Raw genomic sequence first — 23,989 nt, 5'->3', positions numbered from 1 at the left:
TGCACTTATAGTACAATTTTAAGGAAGCCTACTTTTTCCTTATTTGAGTATTTTGATTTTTGGCTTCTTTATATTTCAGTATACAGTTAATTGTATTACTTTATATACTGCAGTAAGCTATATAAAGTAATTCAAATTAACTCCAGCTTCACCAGGTGCAACATTAAAGTGATGAACACATGAATCAATAAATATACTCCAATAGTGCACACAATGATGTTTCAGTTAATCAGAGACCATTACAGTCAGTCAAACATTTATAAAAAGAAACTGACTTATGTAAATTGTGTGTGTGTGTGTGTGTGTGTGTGTGTGTGTGTGTGTGTGTGTGTGTGTGTGTGTGTGTGTGTGAGGGAGGGGGGGAGAGAGAGAGAGAGAGAGAGAGGGGAGAGAGAGAGCGCCTTGCTCCGCCCAGAATAAAGAGCTCAGCGTCATCATCAACATTGAGAGCGCTGAAAGAAAGAAGAGAATCCTGAGAGTCTTCAGAGTCTTGAGTCGTCGGCGGAGTGAAAACAGCAGCAACAACACACGGTAAAAAGGAAAAGACGGTTCTTTTTTTTTTTTTAGCCGCCGAAAAGACAGTCGCATGGATTTAGTCAACTGGTCCGCCATTGTTTGGGTGACGAAGGACGGCTGAAAACAAGTGAGTTAACCAAGCCCCGGAGGAGTTTTCTGTCAGGACTTTAAAGGAGAAACTGCGTTCATGTCACTGGCGACAGTCTAACCGCTCACAGAAGTGACGTTAACCTAACTGAGTTTACGTTAGCTGACTTATTGCATCAAAGCGTGATTTAGGAATACGTTTAACGAACATGTTAATGTGGTTATAAGGTGCATGCGTGTGTAGCCTACTTTAATTTTGGAAGATAACCAAAACTAAAAAATAGAGTAACGACAACATGAAACGTGAGAAACACGATTTGCTACAGCAATATGAAAGCAGTACCTCATCATTGAAGTTACAGCCTTAGGCTACACTAAAAATTTAGGCGAGGTCTAGTGCTGTAAGGAGTAACGTTAGTGAAAATGGATTAATTGATCGATATAAATTGAATCAACAATTCTGATGATTGATTAAGGCATTTATTAATCCAAAATAACAGTCACTGGTTCCTGCTTCTCAAATCTTGAGTATCTGCGGCTTTTCTCTGTTTTTGTATCATTAAAAATTACAATGTAGCCAAATAATAGTTTGTCACCTTCGGCTCTTGGAAGTTGTTGGCATTTTCCAGATATTGATGTATGGATATAGACTAAAAAATAGATCATTTATGGTAAAAAATAAATAAATAAAAAATCCTTAGGCTAGTTGCTGTCCTGGGCAGGGTAACATTTGCAAAGTGTACCACACACAAGTGCTAAGTGACCCTTAAACCTCCTACACAAACAATAACATTATGGAGGCAGGAAAGCAGGCAAACGTTAATCCAATATTTGAAGGAGATAACCGAGAGAATGTTTTCTGAATGGTGCTTTTGTCTGCCCACTGATTGGTTTCAGGTAGCCTAACCTACATTTATAATCCGGAGAATTAAGCTACTACTCTAGACCTATATTCATATTTCCTCCGCCTATCCTCTCCTCTCTATCTCTCTCTCTCTCTCTGATGCCATGTGTTCTCCATGATAAAAGTTTTTACTCACATGAGCAACATTTTCCAGAGGTGTGTGTGTGTGTGTGTGTGTGTGTGTGTGTGTGTGTGTGTGTGTGTGTGTGTGTGTGTGTGTGTGTGTGTGTGTGTGTGTGTGTGTGTGTGTGTGTGTGTGTGTGTGTGTGTGTGTGTGTGTGTGTGTGTGTGTGTGTGTGTGTGTGTGTGTGTGTGTGTGTGTGTGTGTGTGTGTGTGTGTGTGTGTGTGGGCCATTCAGACACAACCAACACTGAATGATTGTCATTTCTCCACACCATGTGTAGAATCCTTACTTTTTTTTCCTTTTTCTTTTAAGATTTTTTTTTTTTTTTTTTTGTTGCCATTTTAGGCCTTTATTGGATAGGACAGCTTAGACATGAAAGGGGAGAGAGAGGGGGAATGCCATGCAGCAAAGGGCTGCAGGTCGGAATCGAACCTGTGGCCACTGCTTCGAGGACTGAGCCTCTGTACATGGGCGCGTGCTCTACCCAGCCACCCAGGCGCCCAGAATCCTTACTTTTAGACATTTACTGATGTCCTCCTCCGGCTCAGTGAGCAGGCACCAGCTCCAGTTTCTTGCTCAAGGACACTTTGACCGTCACAGGATGTACATTCACCTGTTGATTAAAGTTTCCTCCAAATGTGTTCAAGAACACAAATGTCAAAGGCGGGTCGACTATTTATTTGATGGATCTGCCCTTGACTTTATTTAATAGCAGAAAACAGGCTGCTTCAGTTGCAGGCTAGGCCTAGTTGAAGGAATTTGGCTTTCTCAAGTGTTGAATGAAGTACTGCATTGCACTTGAAAGCTGCAGCTGATTTAAAGATCTGCTTCTACACCAGCCAGCCTCTCATTTCAAGGTCAGTAATTCAGCACATCCCAAATGGGAGATCTGGAGCTACCCAGAGGTGCTGCTTATTACGTAACCTCCCATCAAGTCTGTACTATAACCACATTGTCATTCATGTTGGCACAGAAATAAAATGAATGAAATGAAAATGAAGCCAATGGGGAAGCTCCAAAAAAACTGCAGTTTTGAGTATCCACTTGAGGTTGGCTCCAAACGGGAGTAAATCCCCATTGACCCCCATGTTAAAATTCACAACTTTACAGCGATATAACATGCCTGGTACAAAAAACAACTGTATTGGTCTCTATGACCAAGTTCTCCGTTCATGAAACTATTGTAACTCCCTTTCAGTGTTTCCCACACATAGACTATTGTGTGGCGGTGCGCCTCACTATCAACACTGGCCGCCGCACATTGCATTTAGTTATTAATTTTTTTTTTTTTTTTAAACCCTATGTAAAACACGTTCTTCTGCATTTCCTTTCCCTGCTCTCCTCCGTCTCTCTGTCACTTGTGTCTCTCACACACACACACACACACACACAGCCCCTCCCACCATGCGGTGTTCTGTGTTTTTAGACCCCCACGTCGCCTTCCAGGCAGCGCAGCAATGGTTATGTTTAAGGTTTTAGGTGACTGTTAGCTGCCTGTAAGGCGACGTTGGAAGCTTAAAACACCATTGAGAGCTCCTTATAGACAAAATGGGCACTGTCTATGTGATTATGATACATATCAACAGAAACCTGTCTACAGTTGAGCAGATGGAACAGCTAAATAAAGTAATGAACATCCCCTTGTTAACGCTGCTCACTAGCTACCATCTGCAGATATTTTGTTTTTGCTTAGCAATTACATAAACAAATGAAAGCTGGCTATATACAGTCATAGCATTGGTCTACGTGAACACTCCGTAATCAACCAGCTCTAGTGTTCCTCTAGAGCAGCAGCTTCAGGCTCATCAAACTTCATTCAGAGACAAAAGGCTTGATGAAACTTGTTAATTTTATAAAATGAACTTTTCAAAAAACCTTTTGTTTGCAGCATAGTAAGAAAATATACAGTATTTCGTACACATGGCAGCAGATATAGTTGACAGAGATCTGCAATAGCAATACTTTAAGATGCACTATTTACCTGCTTCCTGTGCTTGTTACCATGATGTGAAATAGGCTTAGTCATAATTCCAACCACACTCCTCTTTCTAGTCCACCCGTTAACTTCTCGTCTGGCTAAAGTTATTACTCAAGAGGAGTACAGAAGTCCGGAATGACTACTCTTGATAGAAGTCACTTTAGCCACTTTGATCTCCAGACCTACTGTGTCATTCTGATAGGAGGCTGAGTCTCTGATGAGACACTAGTTAAACCCCAGAAGCACAGTAAAAGTCAGACTACACAAACCAAAATTGAAGCTCTTTTAATCACTTGTCCATCCAGATTTCATTTAACCCTCAAAATAGAGCCTAGGTTGAAAGGCCAGGTTTTGGTTATTTTTCTTTATTACCAATAATGCTTATAATGAGTCTAAACCCAAATGTGTAGGCTGTTTTACAGAGTCGGATGCAGCTGCTGCTGCTACTAGAGTGCTTGGCTTCCGCTGTTCTCCGAGATCCATTAAAACCAGCTTACAGGGATATGCTGCTGCATGAACACAACTAATCCATAATGTTACAGTAAATGTTCCGGCAGCAGTAGCTCCTGACAATGGCAAATACATCAGTGGGTTTAAACGCTTTATAGGCATTAAGGGGAAGCTGTAAACTGACATCAGTATTACCTGTAATGGCCTTTTATGTAAGTGGTACCTTGCATGGATTCGGCACACTGAGCAAACTAAATTTTCAATTAATTCTAAGTAAATGCATTTAGAAGGTAGGACAGTGACACACGTTTGTTTTGTTGGCTCTGTACTCAAACACACTATGAGGTGACTCTCTGCTTTACATTTAGTATATAACCCTGTCTGTGGGTGGATGTCTTTAACCCACAGACTCTGCCTTGTCTGTGTTGCAGCAATCTTTGCTTCTTGCGTGTTTCACAGTCATTGTTCCCTAAACACTATCAAATGACTGAAGAGCATTCAACAATTTGGCCACCAGAGGAATTCCTCAGTCTGACTCTGTGATGTTCAGTCACTTTTTGTTTAGTTAATGTACCTGGATCAGCTTTGGGAGTAGGAACATGACTGTAGAAGACAATTTGACTGTAGAAGTGTTAAACACAGTATGACACAAATATAAGAACACAAAGCCACACAGCAGAACAATCTTTATGTTATTTCATTTTTTGTATTTTTATTGAACGCAGTGGTCAATTTACAATCAATACGCACTTATACAGTTGCTGTTTTTCATTTTCATAAAGAATAGCCCCAAACACATCTCCTATTACAGAGTCCCACCCCCTGTTCCTACATCCAACCCCTCATACCCCCCCCCTCCATGATCTATAGAAGCCAGCTATACAGGCTAAAAGTGTAGCCACTAGTTTGGTGTGGCAAAGTAGGCTGATCATTTTGTCCCTCCTTTCTGTTAACGGTCTGGCAATGACATTGAGATGGGTAAATGAGGCAACCCTCAGTGCTTGTGCAACAGAATATGACCGTTAGGAGTTAGGCTAAACAACATGTGAGCAGTTGCCGTGACACACCCACAAACGCACAAGGATGCAACACAGTCACGAGGAAAATTACGTTTTCCGGTAATCTTGTTTGCACTATTGTCACACTTCCTCTCTCTCTTCCCCATGCCCTCTTCCTACCCCCAGGCCCCAAGGATGTGTAACATCCTTATTTAGCCGTTGGTAGTTTATAATCCAGACGTAATGCTAGATATGATGTTGGGGATCCCAGTTAGACTGTCTTAACTTGTCCTTAAAAGGCTCTTCATTTAGATTTTTAGATAAGATTAAGCGCAGTTGAACAAACACAATGTGATTGCTGCACCATATACTGTAGACACTTCAGTATCCTGTTTTGAAATGTGCTCATGTGTCATATCATTGTCATGTAAGAAGATAGGAAGTGCACAGGGTGAAGCAGAGTCAGCGCTTGCTCAATGACATAAAATAGACATTTTCAGAATATTATCAGGAATCCAAAGAAGGGTGGATTTAATACAATAGCTCACAAAGTTTGAAGTTTAAAATGCATTTTATGCAACTGCAAAATTATATTTATTAAAATATTGTTATTTATCTCTGTTCGCTTGTAGCAACTTCAGTGCCTCATTTATTATGGGATTTATCTTCAGCGTTGCAAAATACTCCATTACTTAAACAGCTTCATGAGAATTGTCTTCCTGGATGCAGCATTAGTTGCATTATAACTGTAAACAAAAGCCACAAAGTGTGTTGTTTTAGTATACTGACACTCACTACTTAGACTGCCTCACCTTATCTTAAAAGCAACCAGTTTGTTTTCTTGTGGTTCTGTTTTCATTTTTGTTTTTTCAAGATGTACACTGTAATACCCAGAGACTGTATTTCTCTGGGGATTTCTTTGCCTTCCTGTAATAACTGCTGTCATTAGTTGCAATTTCCCACTGAAAAGCTTAACAACCACATCCCCCGTATCTGTAGTGAGGCTTTTTGTCAATCCATTTCAATCTATAAAATTGCAAAAACTCAGCGCAGTGGAACAAGAGTAAAGCCAGAAGTCATTCTTTGTAACTCTTCAGAGTTCCTTTATCATCCCAAAAAAGCAAACCGTAAGACTGGATACTTCATAAGAATTCTGACTTCCATTTTTTGACAAATTGTGCCATTTGTCTGCTTTTTGAAGAAGAAAAAAAAGGCAAGGCAGCTTTATTTGTATAGACCATTTCAATTCAAAGTGCCTTACATAAAACAAAGGGCAGTTCAATGTATAAAAAAAAAAAAAATGCTAAAAGAAACTTGTATTTGGGTCATTCTCACCACTATCCAGCCACATCAAGCTACTGTTTTCAAGAAAAAAACCTTCCTGCCCAGCTCTAGATGACAGACAAACAGATGTCGGTGTGTAGCTGATGAACATAATGGAGCATTTAAAAGCTAAATAGCCAAATATTATTCACAGGAACTGGTGGAGACCAGTGTGAAGCTAGAAAGATTAATGATATTTGCTAAACATGTAAGTGGGAAAGTGTTCGCTAACAAGTTTGGAAAATTGTTCCTAATAATTCAGAGCCTGATGACGGTGAGCGCATGACGGTGTAGTTTATTCGAAGCAGCTGCATTGGGACATGCAGGATAATTATAAGTTTTAACTCTATTGCTATTGCATCCATGTAACGCTGCTTTATAATGCCATTAATCTTAATCCTGACTAGTTGATGTAGGGTATATCACTACTCTTACAGTTATTTATCTTGGAGTAAGTACAATCATAACAGTATTTACTAGTACATGATTTTGCAGCCTGAGATATGTGCACAGTGTCTTTGCTCATCAGGTCACGCTGTGAGTCATGTGTCAGGATTAAACTTGGCGTGTTCTGTGTACATGTTTTATATAATGCATTAACTGCGCATCGGCATAGACCACAAAAGTGTTTGTCACTCCGGACACACACACAAACGCCTTAAGTTTAGATAACCTTGAGTGTAAGTGAAGGGGTCACGCCGAAGAGAGAGGTGACCTTGAGGTGTATGCGTGTGTGCATGCATGTCCACAGCCGTCCAAACAGCGAGATATTAACGGACTAGTGCAGAGAACACTCTTGTATACTTTTTATAGCCTGTTTGCATACAGCGTTTCACAACAACTAAACCCCTTGTCTAATTCAGAGTCCTGCCATTATGTTAGAAAAGCAGGTTGTGCTAATCAGTTTTGCCTCATTAATTGTGTTCTCAGCTGTGTATGCTGAATATTATTTCCAGTTGAGAGTTGCTGTGTTTACCTGATGCTTTATCGACAGCAGTTATAAAGTCCCTGTGGCAGTGAAACAACCCTGAAAGGATTTGAGATGTCAGGAAACCCTACACATCCTACATCCTTTGACATTTCTTGGTAATTCTTTGTGTCCTGTAGTGGTGTAGGTGGTGGAGAAGGATTGCAGCTTGTTAAGTCGTTATTCTGAAGTACAACCCGGCAGATCTCGATATTTGAATATGATAACAATATATTGGCCTTTTGGAGTTTTTTTTTTGTATTTTTATTTTTATAGTTACTTTGTATACATTTTGTTTTTTCTGTAGTTGTTGTTTATTTTATATTAATGTTTAATATGTTTATGTTCACCTTTCACCAAGGAAAATTCCACACACGTGTTATTGTGGCAATAAAACCTTTTCTGAGTTCAAAGAACTGTGAACATGATACGTGCTAAGTGGGACTGTTTCTAAATTACCTCACTCCTTGAAGGTGGATAGGGCTGTGCAATTAATTGAATTTCGAAATAGTATAATCGAGAAAAAAAAAACTATTATTTTGCCATGTTCTGTTTTGCAAGAACACTCTTATTTTGTCTTGTGTTCTGAATGACATGCGCACATCCGCCCCTCCCGAAGCCAGTCAGGGAGGCAGGTCGTGTGCATATCATCCACTCAGCGCGTGTAAAGATGGCAGCAGCGTTTGGTGAGCAAAAAAAGGCAAAACCAACTCGGTTGTCTGGGAACAGCTAATGTTAACTAACCCTGCGGTCCCTCTGCCTTTGCCCCACCCCCCTCCCTCCCCCGCTGTAGTATACTGTCCATAGATGTTGTATTCCCCCGACACGCTGTATTCACTTACTGTTTAAAACTTTTTCCAGCTTACTGGGGGTGCATGGGCATACTGCTCAAAAACAACATGAAAAAAACATATTAATGTTCCCTCAGCATTTAGTTTTGTTGTTAAACTCTATGTAAATGAGCAGGGACGTTAAATCACTTGTTTCACGTAACGTTACTCTAAGGTGCCGTCTATGTGCTGGATTTTTCCTAAGGTTAACTAGCAAATAAGCCCACTGACGGCGACATTATTGTTGATATTTTGGCACAGTGTTTCGTAATGACAGTAGTAGTGGTCATAGTGAGTGAACATTAACTTACAATTGAACTTAACAGATTATACCCTGGACACTATCCATTATATCCAAATGTTAATGAGTAATCGTGTTAAATAATCATGATTTCAATATTGACCAAAATAATTGTGATTATTATTTTTTCCATAATCGATCAGCCCTAACGGTGGATCACTTGTTACCGGGTTCGCGAGCAGGTTATGTTGGAGATCAAGCGGTGTAAAAGTGCCGCCTACTGACCAATCAATACTCGATTGATAACTGCGTCACCGTTCTTAGAAGATCCGGTGGAGCTCGGTGCACAGAGGGAGAAAGGTGCGCTCAGAAAAGTTAAAACATTAAGTGACCAACAACCCCGTTAACATTCCCTGATGGGAATTTTTATGAAAGATGTACTGTAGATTTTCAGCGGACGGAATTATGTATAGGCTATTTGTTGGCTTTTTGAGCCGTGTGTTGCCAATTTGTTTGAATTATGTTTTTACATTATTTGTTTGCTCTCACGATCGCTAACCACTGCCAGGGTTGCATATAATAATATATAATAATAATAATTGGCTAAAGCAACGACAGTTTCTGGAAATCACAAGTGTAATTATGGTCAGATCTTGTACCTGACAGATGGGGAAGTGATATTTGTGATTTACGCATAACAGCGTCAGCTTTTTTGCCAGCTTTCCTTCCTGTTTTAGGAAGCAGTGACTGTATTGCGTTTTGCCTGTAAATCCATGTCTGTGTTCTTCATATTTATGTAGAATTATAGTTTGCTCTTGTGAAAAATTTGCGGCTCTGGTAGATGTTTGCGATTGGTCATGCTGTGCAAACACCGCCTCTTTCATGTGAACGCGTGTGTCACTAGTTGTTGACCACCGTTGTGACACAGCTTATGCGGGACCGTGGTTGTTGGGTTTGGTGAAGCCGGGTAGCCTAAATAAATAAACCTAAATCCAGGGCATGTTGATCTTGCTTTGTAGTGCAGGCCTCTGAACTCCTCCGTCTATCATAACAACTGAATGTTTAAATAAAAAAAAAAAGATACTGTAGCTATTTTGCAAACAGGATTACATTAAATGTTCATTCAGAACCTGTAGTGTGCGTCTGACTAAAAAGAATAAAATGACCATAACCAGTTTTAAAAGCCAAATAAATCGTCAGTCAAGTCCACGTGTCTGTGACTAGCTGTAATAGCTGAAGTAGGACCTTTTAGCCCTTGTTATATTGGTGTTGACTGTCGATATTTGGTGGGTAGACTCCAGCTCCACACGGCCCATCTCTCAGTTTCAGTCCTCCAGGCTATTTATGGTGCTCTCTCTTCGCACCATGTCGCTATTAGGCCCACATTCCCTCATGTGGTAACGTCCTCTTGTATTCTTCAGACCTGGGTTAAGTATAGCGCATACACATTTCCTTTGGTAGTTATAATATACACAGGTGCAAGTGTGCAATGTGTGTGGAAACAAGGAATTTATTTATATAGCATGAATCATGCAGAAAGGCAAACCAAAGTGCTCTACATAATGTGTAAATACATGAAATAAAACGGAGAAAAATGGCAATGACATCCAGGGCTCAACAGTACCGGTTGCCTTTGGCAACCAGATTGAATATTTGTTATTTAAATATATAAAAACAAATAAAAATTTACAAAACTGGAAAATCTTATTTCACAAGAAGTTAATATTTCATTTGGTTGTCTCAGTAAAGTTTAAACACTACGTTCGTGCATTAACACAACATTTCAGCTGTTGTGCGACCGCTTTCCACACACGCGCATAGGCAACACAATTTGCTGTTCAAGATTAACGGCGCATGTTAATATCTGGTGCTAATATGGCACCTGTGCCTGGTATCTACCGGACGGAATATCAACGCGGATTTCGGTGCCTCATTACGGTAACTGGATTTAACACGCTTAAAATGCTGACAGCTAAATGGTGTAAACTGTGTCTGTATTTCACTGTAGGGGATTCAAACAGCGGGACGTACATTTTTAGATATAATTAACCAGGCTAAAGGGAATAGTAAAATGATTTGGAAGTGTATTAATAATCTTTCGGGGAAAGAGCAGATTAAAAGAGGACCGATCGAACTTTACATAAACATTGACAATAATGAAATCCTTACACCTGGAACGCAAGTCACTGTAAAGGACAGCTTAATGGTTGCCAATATGTTTAATGATTACTTCATTTCCTCAATACTGGAATTAAGTAACCCCTCTGAGCTGCTTTTAACACAGCATGCAGCCATTGTTGGGGCCACGGCTGGTGGTACCAAAGGAGGATCACAATCCACCGTCGTGGAAGTACTGGACTTCAAATGTGTAAATGAAGGCAAGGTCAACGAAGTTATTACATCACTCTCGATCTCGAGAACAAAGGACTCATGGGGATTTGATTCGCTGTTATTAAAAAAATATAAAGAGGTATTTGCTGAACCAATTGTGCACATAGTTAATCAATCATTTAGAGAATGTACTTTCCCTTCTTCCTGTAAGATGGCAATTGTTACGCCCATTTTTAAATCAGGAAACATAAAAGACATTAAAAATTATAGACCCATAAGTATACTTCCTGTAGTCTCTAAAGTAATTGAAAAAATTGTTGCCGAAAAGCTGATTGAGCACCTTAACTATGGAAATATGTTACACCACATGCAATTTGGCTTCCGATCCAAACACTCTACCAGCAAGGCTTGTTGTTATTTCCTTGAGGTGATCAAATCCAGTCTAGATAAGGGAGGAGTGGTTGGGGCCGTTTTTTTGGATCTACGTAAGGCATTCGACACCGTTAACCACTCAGTGCTGCTAACAAAATTGTGGAATTTTTATTTTTCTGCAAACACTATTAGCTGGCTGCAATCTTATCTAGCAGACAGTTACCAGTGCGTAAGAATAAATGATAAAACTTCACCGTTTAGATCCTGTATTACAGGGGTACCCAAGGGGTCTATTCTGGGGCCATTGCTTTTCAGTTTGTACATCAATGACCTACCTTCCATTTGTGAGGACGTGGAGGTATTGATGTACGCTGACAACACGGTTTTATATACACACGGTTCCAATGTTAATATTGTTGCTGCTAAACTATCTGAGGCAATGAGTAAAGCAACAGAATGGATGAACAAGTCGTGCCTTACGTTGAATACGGAGAAGACGGTAACAATGTATTTCTCAATTAAAAAAATTCAAAGTCCACTCCCACATATTTATGTGGATAGTTATATGATCCAAAATGTGGAAGAAGTTAAATACCTGGGAGTGATCTTGGATCCTGTACTAGATTTTAAAAAACATGTTAAAAGGGTTTGTCGTGTTTTGAAATTTAATATTGCTAACTTCAGGCACATTAGAAGCTCTTTGTCATTGGAAGCAGCAAAATCTTATTTTAATGCAATGATTTTATCGCATATATTGTATTGTGTGTCATCATGGTCTCAAGCCAAACAAACTTTTTTAAATCCTCTTAGATCTTTACATAATCAAGCTTTGAAAATCCTAGACAAAAAACCTAGACGGCACCACCACTGTAGTATACTGGAGAAGTACAGTATTTTGAGCTTTGATAATTTGATCAGGTATTCTAATATCCGTTTGGTTCACAAAATTCTTAATGATGCCGCTCCACCCCCTTTAAAAACATATGTACAGCTACGCTCTAAATTTACAAACGGAGCCTTGAGGTCTGTATCCAGGGGTGATTGCAATGTTCCCAAAAGAAAATCAGTTTTTTCTCAATCAGCCTTTTCCTATAAAGCAGTCCAAGAATGGAATGGGCTTCCTAACAATTTAAAGAATATCTCAAATTTTAAAAGCTTCTCGCGGGCAGTTAAATACTTCAGACCTGCTCTCACTAACGCTTTTTATTCCATTGTTGTGTATATTTGTGTATTGCACCTTCGGTGTAAATAGTCTATTTATATTGTCTTAACTCTCTTGTTGTATAAAGATGTTATGTTTATTGTTTTTGTCATGAACTCAACTCTGTTATGTCATAATTGTGGAGGACTACAGATGGAAAGTAGCATAATGCTAAATCTGGTGCAGCCATCTTTTTAATGTAACTGCACATTGTCCTGCTAAATAAACTAAACTAAACGTAACCGTCTGCCGCTAAAGCTATGAGCTAAAAGACACAAACTAGCACAATGGTCACTGCTGTTGTCGGAAAAAACAACACAGACAGGACTAAACGTTTTGTTTACTTCAAACTGGTAATACTCGTGGTGCATTCAAAGTTATTGTAAAATACCCTTTTCTTGTTTTTGTTTTTTTGTCTTTTAACAGCAATTTACTGGTGAAAGAAGTAATTATTGTTAAAAGTTATTATTATATAATCATTTAAATTCCCCCCTTTTTTGTGCCGATCAGTGAGTTTTGTGATCCGTTGCACCCCTATTTGAGAGGGATGGGAAATTATATTTTAAGCCATTATCTCATTGTGTCATTATTCAAATGTGTGGTATAGTTACATAAGAAATGAATTGCTCCAAATATAGGCTGCTTAAAACATGGCAACCGTATTGTCAATTTCGGCGACCAAAAGCTGATGCCTGGTTACTCTTCAAAACAAAAGTCTTGGTGAACCAGAGTAGTAAAATATCTTATTTATTCCTGATTGGCATGCAATAATCATCTTATATATGTGCCATTTGTAGGACACCTTAACGCTGGCAGTGTTTTTCACGTAGAGGCATTTTTAGCATGGCATGCATTAGGGTTGCACAATATTTTGTTTCGTGAATGAGAGTCCCATCGCAGGACATTGCGATGTTGACGCTAAAACTTTTTTTGCTGCTTGATAGAAAAGTAAACTCACCGTCCTCCTTTTTACATGATAGATACCGTCCGACCCTTCCCCTTTTAAGACCGGTAGCCATGTGGGCAGCGTGTGTATGTGACGTAACGTTAGTCCGACGGGGTTTATTGTTATGGGAAGTGATGCTCTCCGTGTGTAGAAATGTACCTTAGGCGGCAGCTGACACAGTGATGCGCTTACTTTTCGATGGGTAGTGAAGCTACAGTAGTCAGTGTTTTATGTTCACTGCCGATACAAACTAAATCACCTGATTAATGCAACGTAATCCCATCTCCCAGCCATCTTTCACCACAGAAACTGCTACCAGCCAGGCTAAAGCTAATATAGTTAGCCTAAAGAAACAAGGCGTCTGTCCCAACTAACGTTATGGTTCAGAGCTGCGACACTGGAAACATAACACCAATCTACAACAGAAGTCTGTGTCTGATATAACGTCATTTACACTGATTTAATTGTTCTAGGATACACAGTTCGTTGCTAGCACGCGTGACATGCAGGTCTCCATGCACAGGGAACTGCCAATCGCAATCAATGTTGATCAATTTATCAAACAAACAAGCAGTCGACCACAACCTGAAATTTAGAGCAAGCAACATGCAAGCATTTTTAATATCATACACTTTAGCCTGGATTGATAATATTGTATGAATAGGCTACAATGGTGTCATGTCAGTCAACCAGCGTATTTCTACCTAATTTCCCTCTTAAAAATCACTTCAGAAGAGTAGTCACAGCGCTTACATGCTTTGGTGTTTGTAAAGCTTTAAAGTTCAACAAAGAATGGTTCACATCAGAAAAGATCCTTTTTGATTTTAATTTTCTATGTAAATGTACTCCCCCTATAAAATCACTGCAGTAGTCGAGAATGATTTATTATTTCCAAATAGAGCTGTAGGTCATCTTGTAAAAATTAGTTTACTTTCTTTTATTCATATCGCTATCTGTCTATCTATCTATCTATCAATAAAAAATAATCGCAGGGAAAAATCATCTCGCAATGTCCATTTTTTTTCCAATATTGTGCAGGCCTAGCATGCATGGGTGGCTTCCTTTTCTATTTCACACTGAGAACGTTGTATTGAATTTGGGAAGTGGAACATGACAGAAGTAGATCAATTAAAACATGGCTGAAAGATACGTTTATTGGTGTTTTTTGCCCCCAACGTCTCTAGAATTAGGCGCTGGTTAGAGTTAGGTGCCTTGAAGGCAACGGTTGCAGCGCTGCCTGAAAGGAGACATTGGGGGCAAAAAACACCCATCAAGCGAAAGATACAGTCTCTAGTATCGTTTGTCCCTCTTCCTTGTGTTCTTCTCTGGTTGATTGATTCCCCACTGCCAGTTTACAGTTGAACTTTGTCCAGAGACCTGACGTGGCCTCAGTGGACACTTGTCTGCTGCGCTGCCTCTTTATCTGCTATTACGCACATAAACACACTAGACATGGGCCTGTTACCGGTTTCAAGGTATACCGCGGTTTTTCAAAACCACTAAAATTTTCCGTCATACCATTCCTGTGGTATGAGCTGTTTTTTATGAGTCGTCAAGGACAGACGGTGCAGTTTTGAAATCCATCACCCTGCCAGTGTGCAATGTATTTAAAAATAAAAGACATGGTGTTCAAGGGGGAAAAGAAGTTGTATTTGTTTTTTTACCCAGACATTTAAAATTAATACATTTTAAAGCTGTGTGTGTGTGTCTCATTTCAACCGTTAAACTGCACTATAAAATCACATGTAGCTGAGTGTTACTACTATTCATTCAGTATTGCTTGCTGTTTCTGAATCAACATCTCAAAATGGAAAGTGTGTGTGCAAACAGCGAGATATTAACTGATTAGTGAGAGAACACTCTTGTATTCTTTTTATAGCCTGTTTGCATACAGCGTTTCACAACAACTAAACCCCTTGTCTAATTCAGAGTCCTGCCATTATGTTTGGCTAACAGAAAAGCAGGTTGTGCTAATCAGTGTTGCCTCATTAATTGTGTTCTCAGCTGTGTATGCTGAATATTATTTCCAGTTGAGAGTTGCTGTCTTTACCTGATGCTTTATCAACAGCAGTTATAAAGTCCCTGTGGCAGTGAAACAACCCTGAAATGACTTGAGATGTCAGGAAACCCTACACATCCTTTGACATTTCTTGGTAATTCTTGTGGAGAAGGATTGCAGCTTGTTGAGTCGTTTTTATCGAGTTTCTGAAGTACAGCCCAACCTATGCTGGATTTCTTTAGGCAGATATTGATATTTGAATATGATAACAATATATTTGCCTTTGGAGTTATTTGTTTTTTTCTGTGTTATTGTGGCAATAAAACCTTTTCTGATTTCAAAGTAGGGCTGGGCGATATGGAGAAAATCAAATATCACAATATTTTTGTCAAAATACCTCAATATCGATACCGCAACGATATTGTAGTGTTGACTATCGGTGCTTTCACAAAATATTTATACAATGAGATTTTTGATAAATAATCATCAGTAATGTGGATATAATGACTAAGTATGTAAAGGAAAATAATAGAACAGTTACAACAGTCTGGTAAATTCAGAAAATGACATCACTTTGCTGTAATGCAGCCTTTAAAACCAGGAAAAGACAACACTTAGGCCATATTGTGATATCCAAAATCTAAGATGATATCTAGTCTCATATCATGATATCGATATATTGCCCAGCTCTATTTCAAAGAACTGTGAACATGATACATGCTAAGTGGGACTATTTCTAAATTACCTCAGTCCTTGTTTGGTGTTTCTGTGCTGCATTTTTGTGTGGATTGGCTGACATTATACACCAATGTAATTACGTCTGCAATAAGCAGAAGCTCTAGCCTGAATAGGGACGTACGTTTCTTATTTTGCTTAGGTAGGTATGTTGTGAATGAAGTGATGTCAAGTGATCGACAGTGTGCAGGATTATTTGGTCTTTCAAACACTAACATTAAAACACTTTTAAAAGAAAGGGTTAATACCAAAAAAACATTTACAATTGAGAATTAGCAGCCAGGAATTGAAGGTGTAATGTCTCTAAATAATTCAAACCGACTTAAGTCTAAGAAGTAGGCTACTTTTCTTTTGTAAATGAAGAAGCACAAACCGAGAGTGAACTCTAGACTACACAGTATTTAGATTAGTCGGTGAGTGCATTCAGAAGCTATAGACCGAGACATTCCATTGTTGATTAACTCCATTGTTTTTTTGTTTTTTTTTAACATTTTTGGGTGTTGGATAATCTTGAAGTAAATATTTCAGACGGAACACCACACAGCATATAACAAAGCCATATCCCATTTCACGGAGTGCTGACCCCTCATATCTGACCAGTAGAACCAGCGGTTTAATGATTAACAAAACCTAGTTGTGTGTATTAAGGGAGATTTCAGTGCCTTTGGCAAAAGCTAAAGATTATGGATATTAATTTTTAGTGTGTTGCCCGTGTTTGACCATTTACTGGGGGTTGGTTTAGTACTTGACTGGTGTTCATTCCAGATTTCACAAACTTCCTGTTGGTGTAATTAATCCTTACCGTTTTACAATCCGTTGACAGCAGTCAGTAGTGTGACAAATATACAAAAGGGATATTTATACTTGGTTTGCAGTCAGACTCCAAATGCATGCTTCATATGTGAGTTTACAAGCGTGGTGTGTACCCTGCTATTGTTATTATCCCTTGTGTATTTGGCTTCAACCATGTTTACACACCTGTTGTTTTTTTTTTTTTATCACAGCATCATGAGAAAACCCCTTGAAAAAGGAAAAAGGTTTCCATGTTGAGTAAAGGTACCAAAAAGCCTGTCTAGCAGCGTGACTAAGTGGAAATGTTTTCTGTTCCCATATGTAAATTTAAATGTGGAAAAAAATATCACAAATTTTCATTTGAATTTCAGACCCATTTGTGGTGTACAAAACTCTTACCTGCATATCAGTCCCTCCAGGAATTCGCGATGTCGCGATCGCAACAGTTCATGCAAATTCAACCTATCGCCGTGAATTCAGTGCGACTAGCAATTCTGACCAATCACCCCAACTTTACCGCAAATTTGACCAATAACCGGAGTTTCCCGCGACTTCAACCAATCACAGCAGTCCCACGTGCCAGGCTTGGTGTCACTATGTGAAGCTGAGAGCCACTGACCAAGCGGGAGTGAGAGGGGGTTGACGTAACACACGTACGTCGCAAAATTCATTTCCTTGTTTCTGATATGAAGACGAGACGCGTTTGACTCAAACGTACAGCGATAGACTGCAAAACATTTCAGACCGTCCTGCCAACCTGTATAAATTTTTACATCAATGTACGCTGTGACGTTTTTTCACTCTAAAGTCGCTGAAAACTGCTGCTGTTTCCTGTCGGCTGTCTGCAGCGGGTGGGGCTGCTGCTCAGTTCCCCCTGCGACTGGCGTGCGCACACACACAAACGGTGGATGCCAGAAAAACTGGAGATGAGACGACACAATGACCTAAATTGAGAGACAGCTACGCTCGTTATTGTAAGTGCAATGATAAGTTAAAGTCCAAGAAGTACTTTATCAAACCGTACGTGTGGCCCAGGCCAGGCCAGGATAGGAAATTAACTAACAATGTAAAGATCAACAAGCCACTGACACATATGTTCAAATTTGATTCATTCAATACATTTCTTTTTTTTTTTTTTTTTTTTTTTTGACTTAAATCCACCAGCCTTTTTCATATACCAATATTTGCAGCATCCTGAGCCTTTTTGGTAAGGTTACTAAGAAAACTCAGCCCAGAGTAGTTTTATTCTCCCTGAAACAAGTGTCCTTTTATTTTTAAGGAAGTATACCAAAAAAAAAATCACAACTTTTTTCCATTTTCACAGTTTTTCTTTTTTTTTTACAAAAGCGGTCGCAAATTCAGGCATTTTGGTCCGCAACAATCTTAAAAAAAAAAAAAAAAAAAAAAAAGGCAGCGAAATCCTGGAGGTACTGATATAGACATAATCTAGATTGATCTGGAAACCCGATGCAAGGGCTTAAAAGGACCTGACTTCAGAGAAACGCGAACAATAGGAATGATGGGAGTTATAAGCCATTAGTAGGGATGTACCGATGCCAATATTGGGTATCTGTCCGATGCCGTGCGCATGTACTCATACTTGTAGTCCTAAAATTACTCCCATGCTACCACACCCGATACCATAGCAATACCATAGCAATGTGACAATAACTTCTCCGTCAAGCAGGTACAGGCGACGGAAGAGGAGCAATGCCAGCCATTTGGAGATTTTTGGCTGTAAAAAAAAAAAAAAAAAAAAACTAGGCTCTTGCCCAATGCACGATTGCTCTTGGCGATCAGCCATTGTCAGTCGTTAATAATACTGGGTTTCGACGTCTCTTCGGTGTACTGGAGCCGAGAGATTCCCAGCCGTCACCACATCAAAAGAAACAGTGTTTCCTAAGCTGCTTTGTGAAAAAGTACATCAGCAGCCTGTTGCCCGTAAACTTCACCACTGATATTTGGAGCAAACCGGCTGATACGAAAGCTCTGTGTGTAGTCTAACTGTTTTAACTGTTATAGTTTGCCACAAGTCTTTACATTTGTGAGCTTAGCTGCTGGTGTAAACAAACCATCCTCTCCGCTGGATCGGTAACTCCACATAGGTACTTAATATGCACGTGAATGACGTCAATGGACTTTGCGTTCTTCATTCTTTCTAAACTTCACTCAGTGTTTTGATATTAGGAATTCTATGATTTATTTTATTGACACTAGCCTGGGGAAATGCCCAGGCATTGAGCTTTGAATAGACAAAAAGGCATGGTACTTAAAATACTGCTTTGTTCTATTTGACAACAATATCTGAGAAGGCCAAAATCATCGGTGTGTCTGAAAACACCCTTGGACCCCAGAGGGATTATTAAAGGAGAATTCCGGTCGATTTCAACACGTAGCTCTGTTGTTTGTGTTCCGGGAGTGCTGTCAGTAGCGAGGAAAAACGGAAAATAATCTACTACAGAGTTATGCTACTGCTAGCTTTTGCGCCCATGCGGCTGAAACCGGGCAGGTTTCAAACGTGCTTTTAGCCTCTTAACACGTTTGAGATGTCATTACAAGTGCCTTGCCATGTGAACGGATTCCTTCCGAGTGAACACAGTGAATATGACTGCAGTAGATATGAAAGAAATGCATAAAAGTTGCACATACCTCTGTTTAGTTGCGGTGAAGTCAACACAAGTCGACTGTCGAACTCATACAATCCAATATTCAAAAAAAAAATGTCCACCAAAAAACGATGCTCACGAATTGTCCAAAGTGATCTTCACCTGACTTTACCAGAGAGTACGCAGCTGTCCTGCTTTTCTTACAGACGTGTGAACTCACCACAGACTCGTTTACAGACAGACAGTGAGACGATCAACTCAATAAGTGTGTTTTATTGTCATTTCAACGATATACACGAAAAAACGTTTCACCGTGGCTAAAGTGGTGTTACACATTTAAAACATGCTTTTTTTTTTTGCCACAGCTGATACATTATCTGGACTTCTTTCAGCGGATTGATTGATAGCTCCAGAGTAAACAGAACTGTCCATGGCAACGCTCTGCTATGCATGGCAACGGTGTGTTATCCTTAGCAGCGGTCTGTTATCAAGAAATAACAGACCGCATTCTACATTAGAATTCAACCAAGCCATGTAATAAAAGAAGGCTAACTCATAGCTACTAGCATTAGCTCTTGGTGGGCTGTGGTATAAACATTGAGTATAAACACAGCCGTACATTTGCGTGGGATGTAGCTAGAATTGTCGGCATTTTACAGTCACAAACTCCACCAGCAGTTAGCAGTTCTGCAACAGGCAGTCCGGGGTAACACAGCCCACCTCCACTAGTAGTCTTACCCGGTGACAGCAGGCTGGATTGTCCACAGCAATATTTCCACACCAACAAAAACACAGCACAGCAGTCTCTGAACTCACGTTGGGAGTTTTGTTGAAGTTGGATGTAGTCCAGTTTGTTTAATGAGCGGTCACTTGCAAGCAGGACTGGTGGAACAGGTGGCCGGCTAGCATTAGCTTTCCACCGGCACACTCGTTCAACGCTCCCCGCTGATGAGGTCTCCTGACCGGCCAGAGGAATAGAGCACCACCGCTGGTCTCCGTGCAGGCAAAGCTCGCGTAGTGTGTGGAGTATTGCGTCCGTAATAAAGTGTCCTGCATATTCTCCGATGTGTTCCAATGTATCCCGGTGGTACACGTGTGTGGTAGTTTGAATGCACATAATCGTTGTTCTAAAATTTCTGCAAAAAAGCCTCAGATGACGCAAAAATCGTCATTTTGCGTCATCTGAGGTTTTTTTCCAGACACACAATACAGAGATCTCTCCTCTCAGGGGGACATGAGGGAGGGAAGCATGGTCATAAAAAAATACTACCAGGTTTCTACTGATACAAAGCTTAATGTTAATCGGTGAAGATTCCCTTTTAAAAAAAAAAAAAAAAAAATAGGAAAAAAAAAAGTGGGATCGGTGCATTCAGCACACTTCCAAGTTATATCGACGTTGTTCTGGACATGCTTCACAGAAAATGGCACAGGTCAAACAATAGTCCCCTCAGCATCCCTGATGGATGTGCATGCAGCAGCGTGCCTACATGAGTAAGAGAAGCTAAAAAATAAATGGCTCTAAGCCTGCAGGGGGAAAATGCAATGGGTGGGCACAAATTTCTGTAAACTGATAAAATCTCTGAAAACAACTATTAGATATGCCTCTGCTATCTGTGGTGGGAAGAAAATATCTGACTGTGGGTCTTCAAGTAAATGCAGCAATTCCTGTTGACACACAGGTTGTTTCATCTGTTTTCAGCTCCCCTCGCGCTCACCTTTCCTGATCTCCCTCCCCCCCCCTCCCATTGGCTGTGGTTTCCCAGAGGGCGGAGCCAAGTATGGGGTAAGAAAGTTGAGAGGAGACACCTAGACGACACAAGCTGAGGAGGCCCTCTAACCTGCAAAGGTAAGATGTCTACTCACACCTTCAGAAACACAGGCAGCATATGATTAGGTGACAAATTCCTTTTGTCAAAGAGTGAGTTAAAGTGACACATGCATAGAAGTCATATTTTACATTTAGAAACACCCTTCAATCTGCAAAATTGTTGACCATAAAAGTGTTTCAACTTATCACTAAGTCTTGGCATTCAATTTGTGTGAAGATGATTACATTTGGAACAATGTGTTCAAGAAAATGTCCAAATTTCATTTAATTTCATCTTGTACCAACCAGGGATGATTGATGCCAGTATCGGTAAAGTCACCCGTGTGGCAACACGTAAACAAACAACGAACGGTAAAGCATGTGGGCACCGACTGGACTTCGTGGTGCATCAGGTGCAAATATAAAACATGTTTTCAAAGTCATTGTTGGAACTGTAATGCTGTTATCACACATTATAGTACATGTATGTACTCTGTATTGGTCTGGATTGGTATCGGTGCATCCCTAGGACCAACCAACGCCTGACTCCATACAGAGGTATTTAAATGTGTGCCTGAAAACCCTGAAACTCATTTAGATCAATGCTTAAACTCAGGGACACACACACACATGCGCACACACACAGAAACCGGTCCCTTTTAACCCATCCCCCACACAGGTAAGATGCCTTACCTCACTGAACCTTTTATCAGGTGGAAACCACATTGGTAAACACAGCCTGCCATTGTCCAGTAAATTACTACCAGATGTAATCCGTGTGCCACAGACCTGCTGTCTGTGCTGATCAATGGAACTTAAAAACGGCATCAAGGTGACTTCCTGTGACGTCATGGTCGTGGCAGCAGCCTGATTTTTAAGCTCCCGAGGAGAATTTGTAAAAACTAGCCAAACCTTAATTATAAACCTTATTTTCAGCAAAAAACACTCACATTAATCCATTGAAATGGCCGTGATGAAATTGCTTAAAGAGAAGAACATCAAAGCTCAATCGCCATTTCCTGCCAAGCTGAAAATTCACCTGAAATCCGGAACGAAGGCCTTCACGACCCTTGCAGATGCGCCCGCTACGCTCGGAGAGTTGGGTATCCAAGTTCTACTGAACGAACGTGAGACTCTACAGGCGGAACTGTTGAAAAACAAATGGTCCGAGGCTTCAAACAGAGCGAATTTAATGACCAACGCGGACTTGAAGAGCATTCTCCATGGTGGCCATCGATGAACAAATGAAACATTACTGATTGTGAGAAAGTTAGTGATTTATAAAAAAAAAAAAAAAAAAAAAAATACGATTTACCCTGTAACACATAATTGGCTAGTTTTATTATTTAAAGATAACTAATAAGAAAGAATGGGTTCTCCTTAGCTGAGTGGTTTAAATTTCCTTTTTTTTTTCTTCTTCTCTCTCGTCGGCGTTTACATTAGGCCACATTACAGGCAACTTATCACGTATAAGCTATACGTTAGTTGCAACAGCACTGCGTGCACATCCCCAGAGAGACCGGTCACAACTCTCTGTCCTTGTTGAGACTGAGTTTATGCTTGTTAGATCAGTCGGGTTTTTGGAAGTTGTTGTTTTTTTTCTTGTTCCATTTGTGAGTTCTTGTTCACCACAATGGTGGAAGTTGTTATTCTTACAATAATGCAGTCACATAAGATGCTTTGTGAAAACACGTGTACGGGTCTACATTTAGAAAAGTAATGTCTACTATAAAGGTCAAAATCATAGGATACTTTTATCCACATGGAAAAACTGATTGTAGTAAGTTATAATGTCCATGGATTAAATCATCCTATTTAGAGGAAGAAAATACTCAATCAGCTCAAAAAAATGCAAAGCTCTATTGCATTATTACAAGAAAACCACTTATCAGAGAGTGAGCATATAAAATTAAAAAGGGAATGGGTTAATTTAGTATATAGTGCCTCAAATGGGGAAAAAAAAGGGGTGGCTATTTTAATCAACAGAAATTTGTCCTTTAATGCAGAGAATGTGATACAGGATAAATGAGGCCGTTATGTCATGGTGGTTGGGACTGCTGGAGGAAACAAGGTATCCATACTTAATGTATATGCCCCAAACGAATATGATCCAATCTTCTTTAGAGAGATCGCTAACATCATTGCAAGCAATGCAAAAGGGGTATTAATAATAGGAGGGGACTTTAATGCAGTGCAGGATGGGAAGCTGGATAGGATACCGACTGAGAAGGGATCTCAGTGCTCCAAAACGAAAACCTTAAATAACTTTATGTCCGAACTGGGTCTTACTGACCCATGGAGAGCTAAAAACCAAAAAGGGAAAGATTTCAGTTTCTTCTCTAATGTGCACAATAGTTACTCAAGAATTGATTTTTTTCTGTCTCCCCCAACAATACATGCATAAAGTAACAGACCGTTTCATTGAACCTATAACCCTGAGTGATCCTGCACCTATTGTGCTGAAAGTAGATCTAGGCATGCACTCTTTTTTTCAGATACTGGAGGTTAAACGTATCACTGCTGAATAAGTCTGAAATAGTAGAAGATTTAAGCAAAACCATAAAAGAATATTTTGAGATCAACGATAATGGTGAAGTTAATCCTTCAATTCTGTGGGAGGGAGCAAAAGCAGTTATAAGAGGAAAAATAATACAGATATCATCAAAAATAAAAAGACAGCGACTCAAGGAACAACTAATTTTGAAAAATAAAATAAAGCTTTTAGAGACAACACAAAACCACAAGAATGAGCAACATTGTTACAGAACTTAAGGAGACAAG

At 39.7% G+C, this 23,989-nt stretch overlaps 1 protein-coding gene across 2 annotated transcripts in view; it reads left to right on the top strand.

The window, feature by feature from the left end:
* The first annotated feature begins 436 nt into the window (after nucleotides 1-436).
* The window catches only part of b3gnt2b (UDP-GlcNAc:betaGal beta-1,3-N-acetylglucosaminyltransferase 2b), a 33,983-nt gene continuing 10,430 nt past the window's right edge, over nucleotides 437-23,989 (top strand). The window contains exons 1-2 of one of the 2 annotated variants that reach the window (XM_028604176.1): nucleotides 437-531; nucleotides 21,101-21,247. The gene's annotated coding sequence lies outside the window, so the exon portion shown is untranslated. Of the gene's footprint in view, nucleotides 644-21,100; nucleotides 21,248-23,989 lie in introns of both variants that reach the window. The other variant, XM_028604175.1, reaches the window with a different exon arrangement.

The sequence above is a fragment of the Perca flavescens genome, chromosome 17 (genome assembly GCF_004354835.1).
Source record: "Perca flavescens isolate YP-PL-M2 chromosome 17, PFLA_1.0, whole genome shotgun sequence".
Classification (NCBI taxonomy): Eukaryota; Metazoa; Chordata; class Actinopteri; order Perciformes; family Percidae; genus Perca; species Perca flavescens.
Note: the sequence above shows the minus strand (reverse complement) of the source record. Positions and strands in the feature narration are given on the sequence as shown.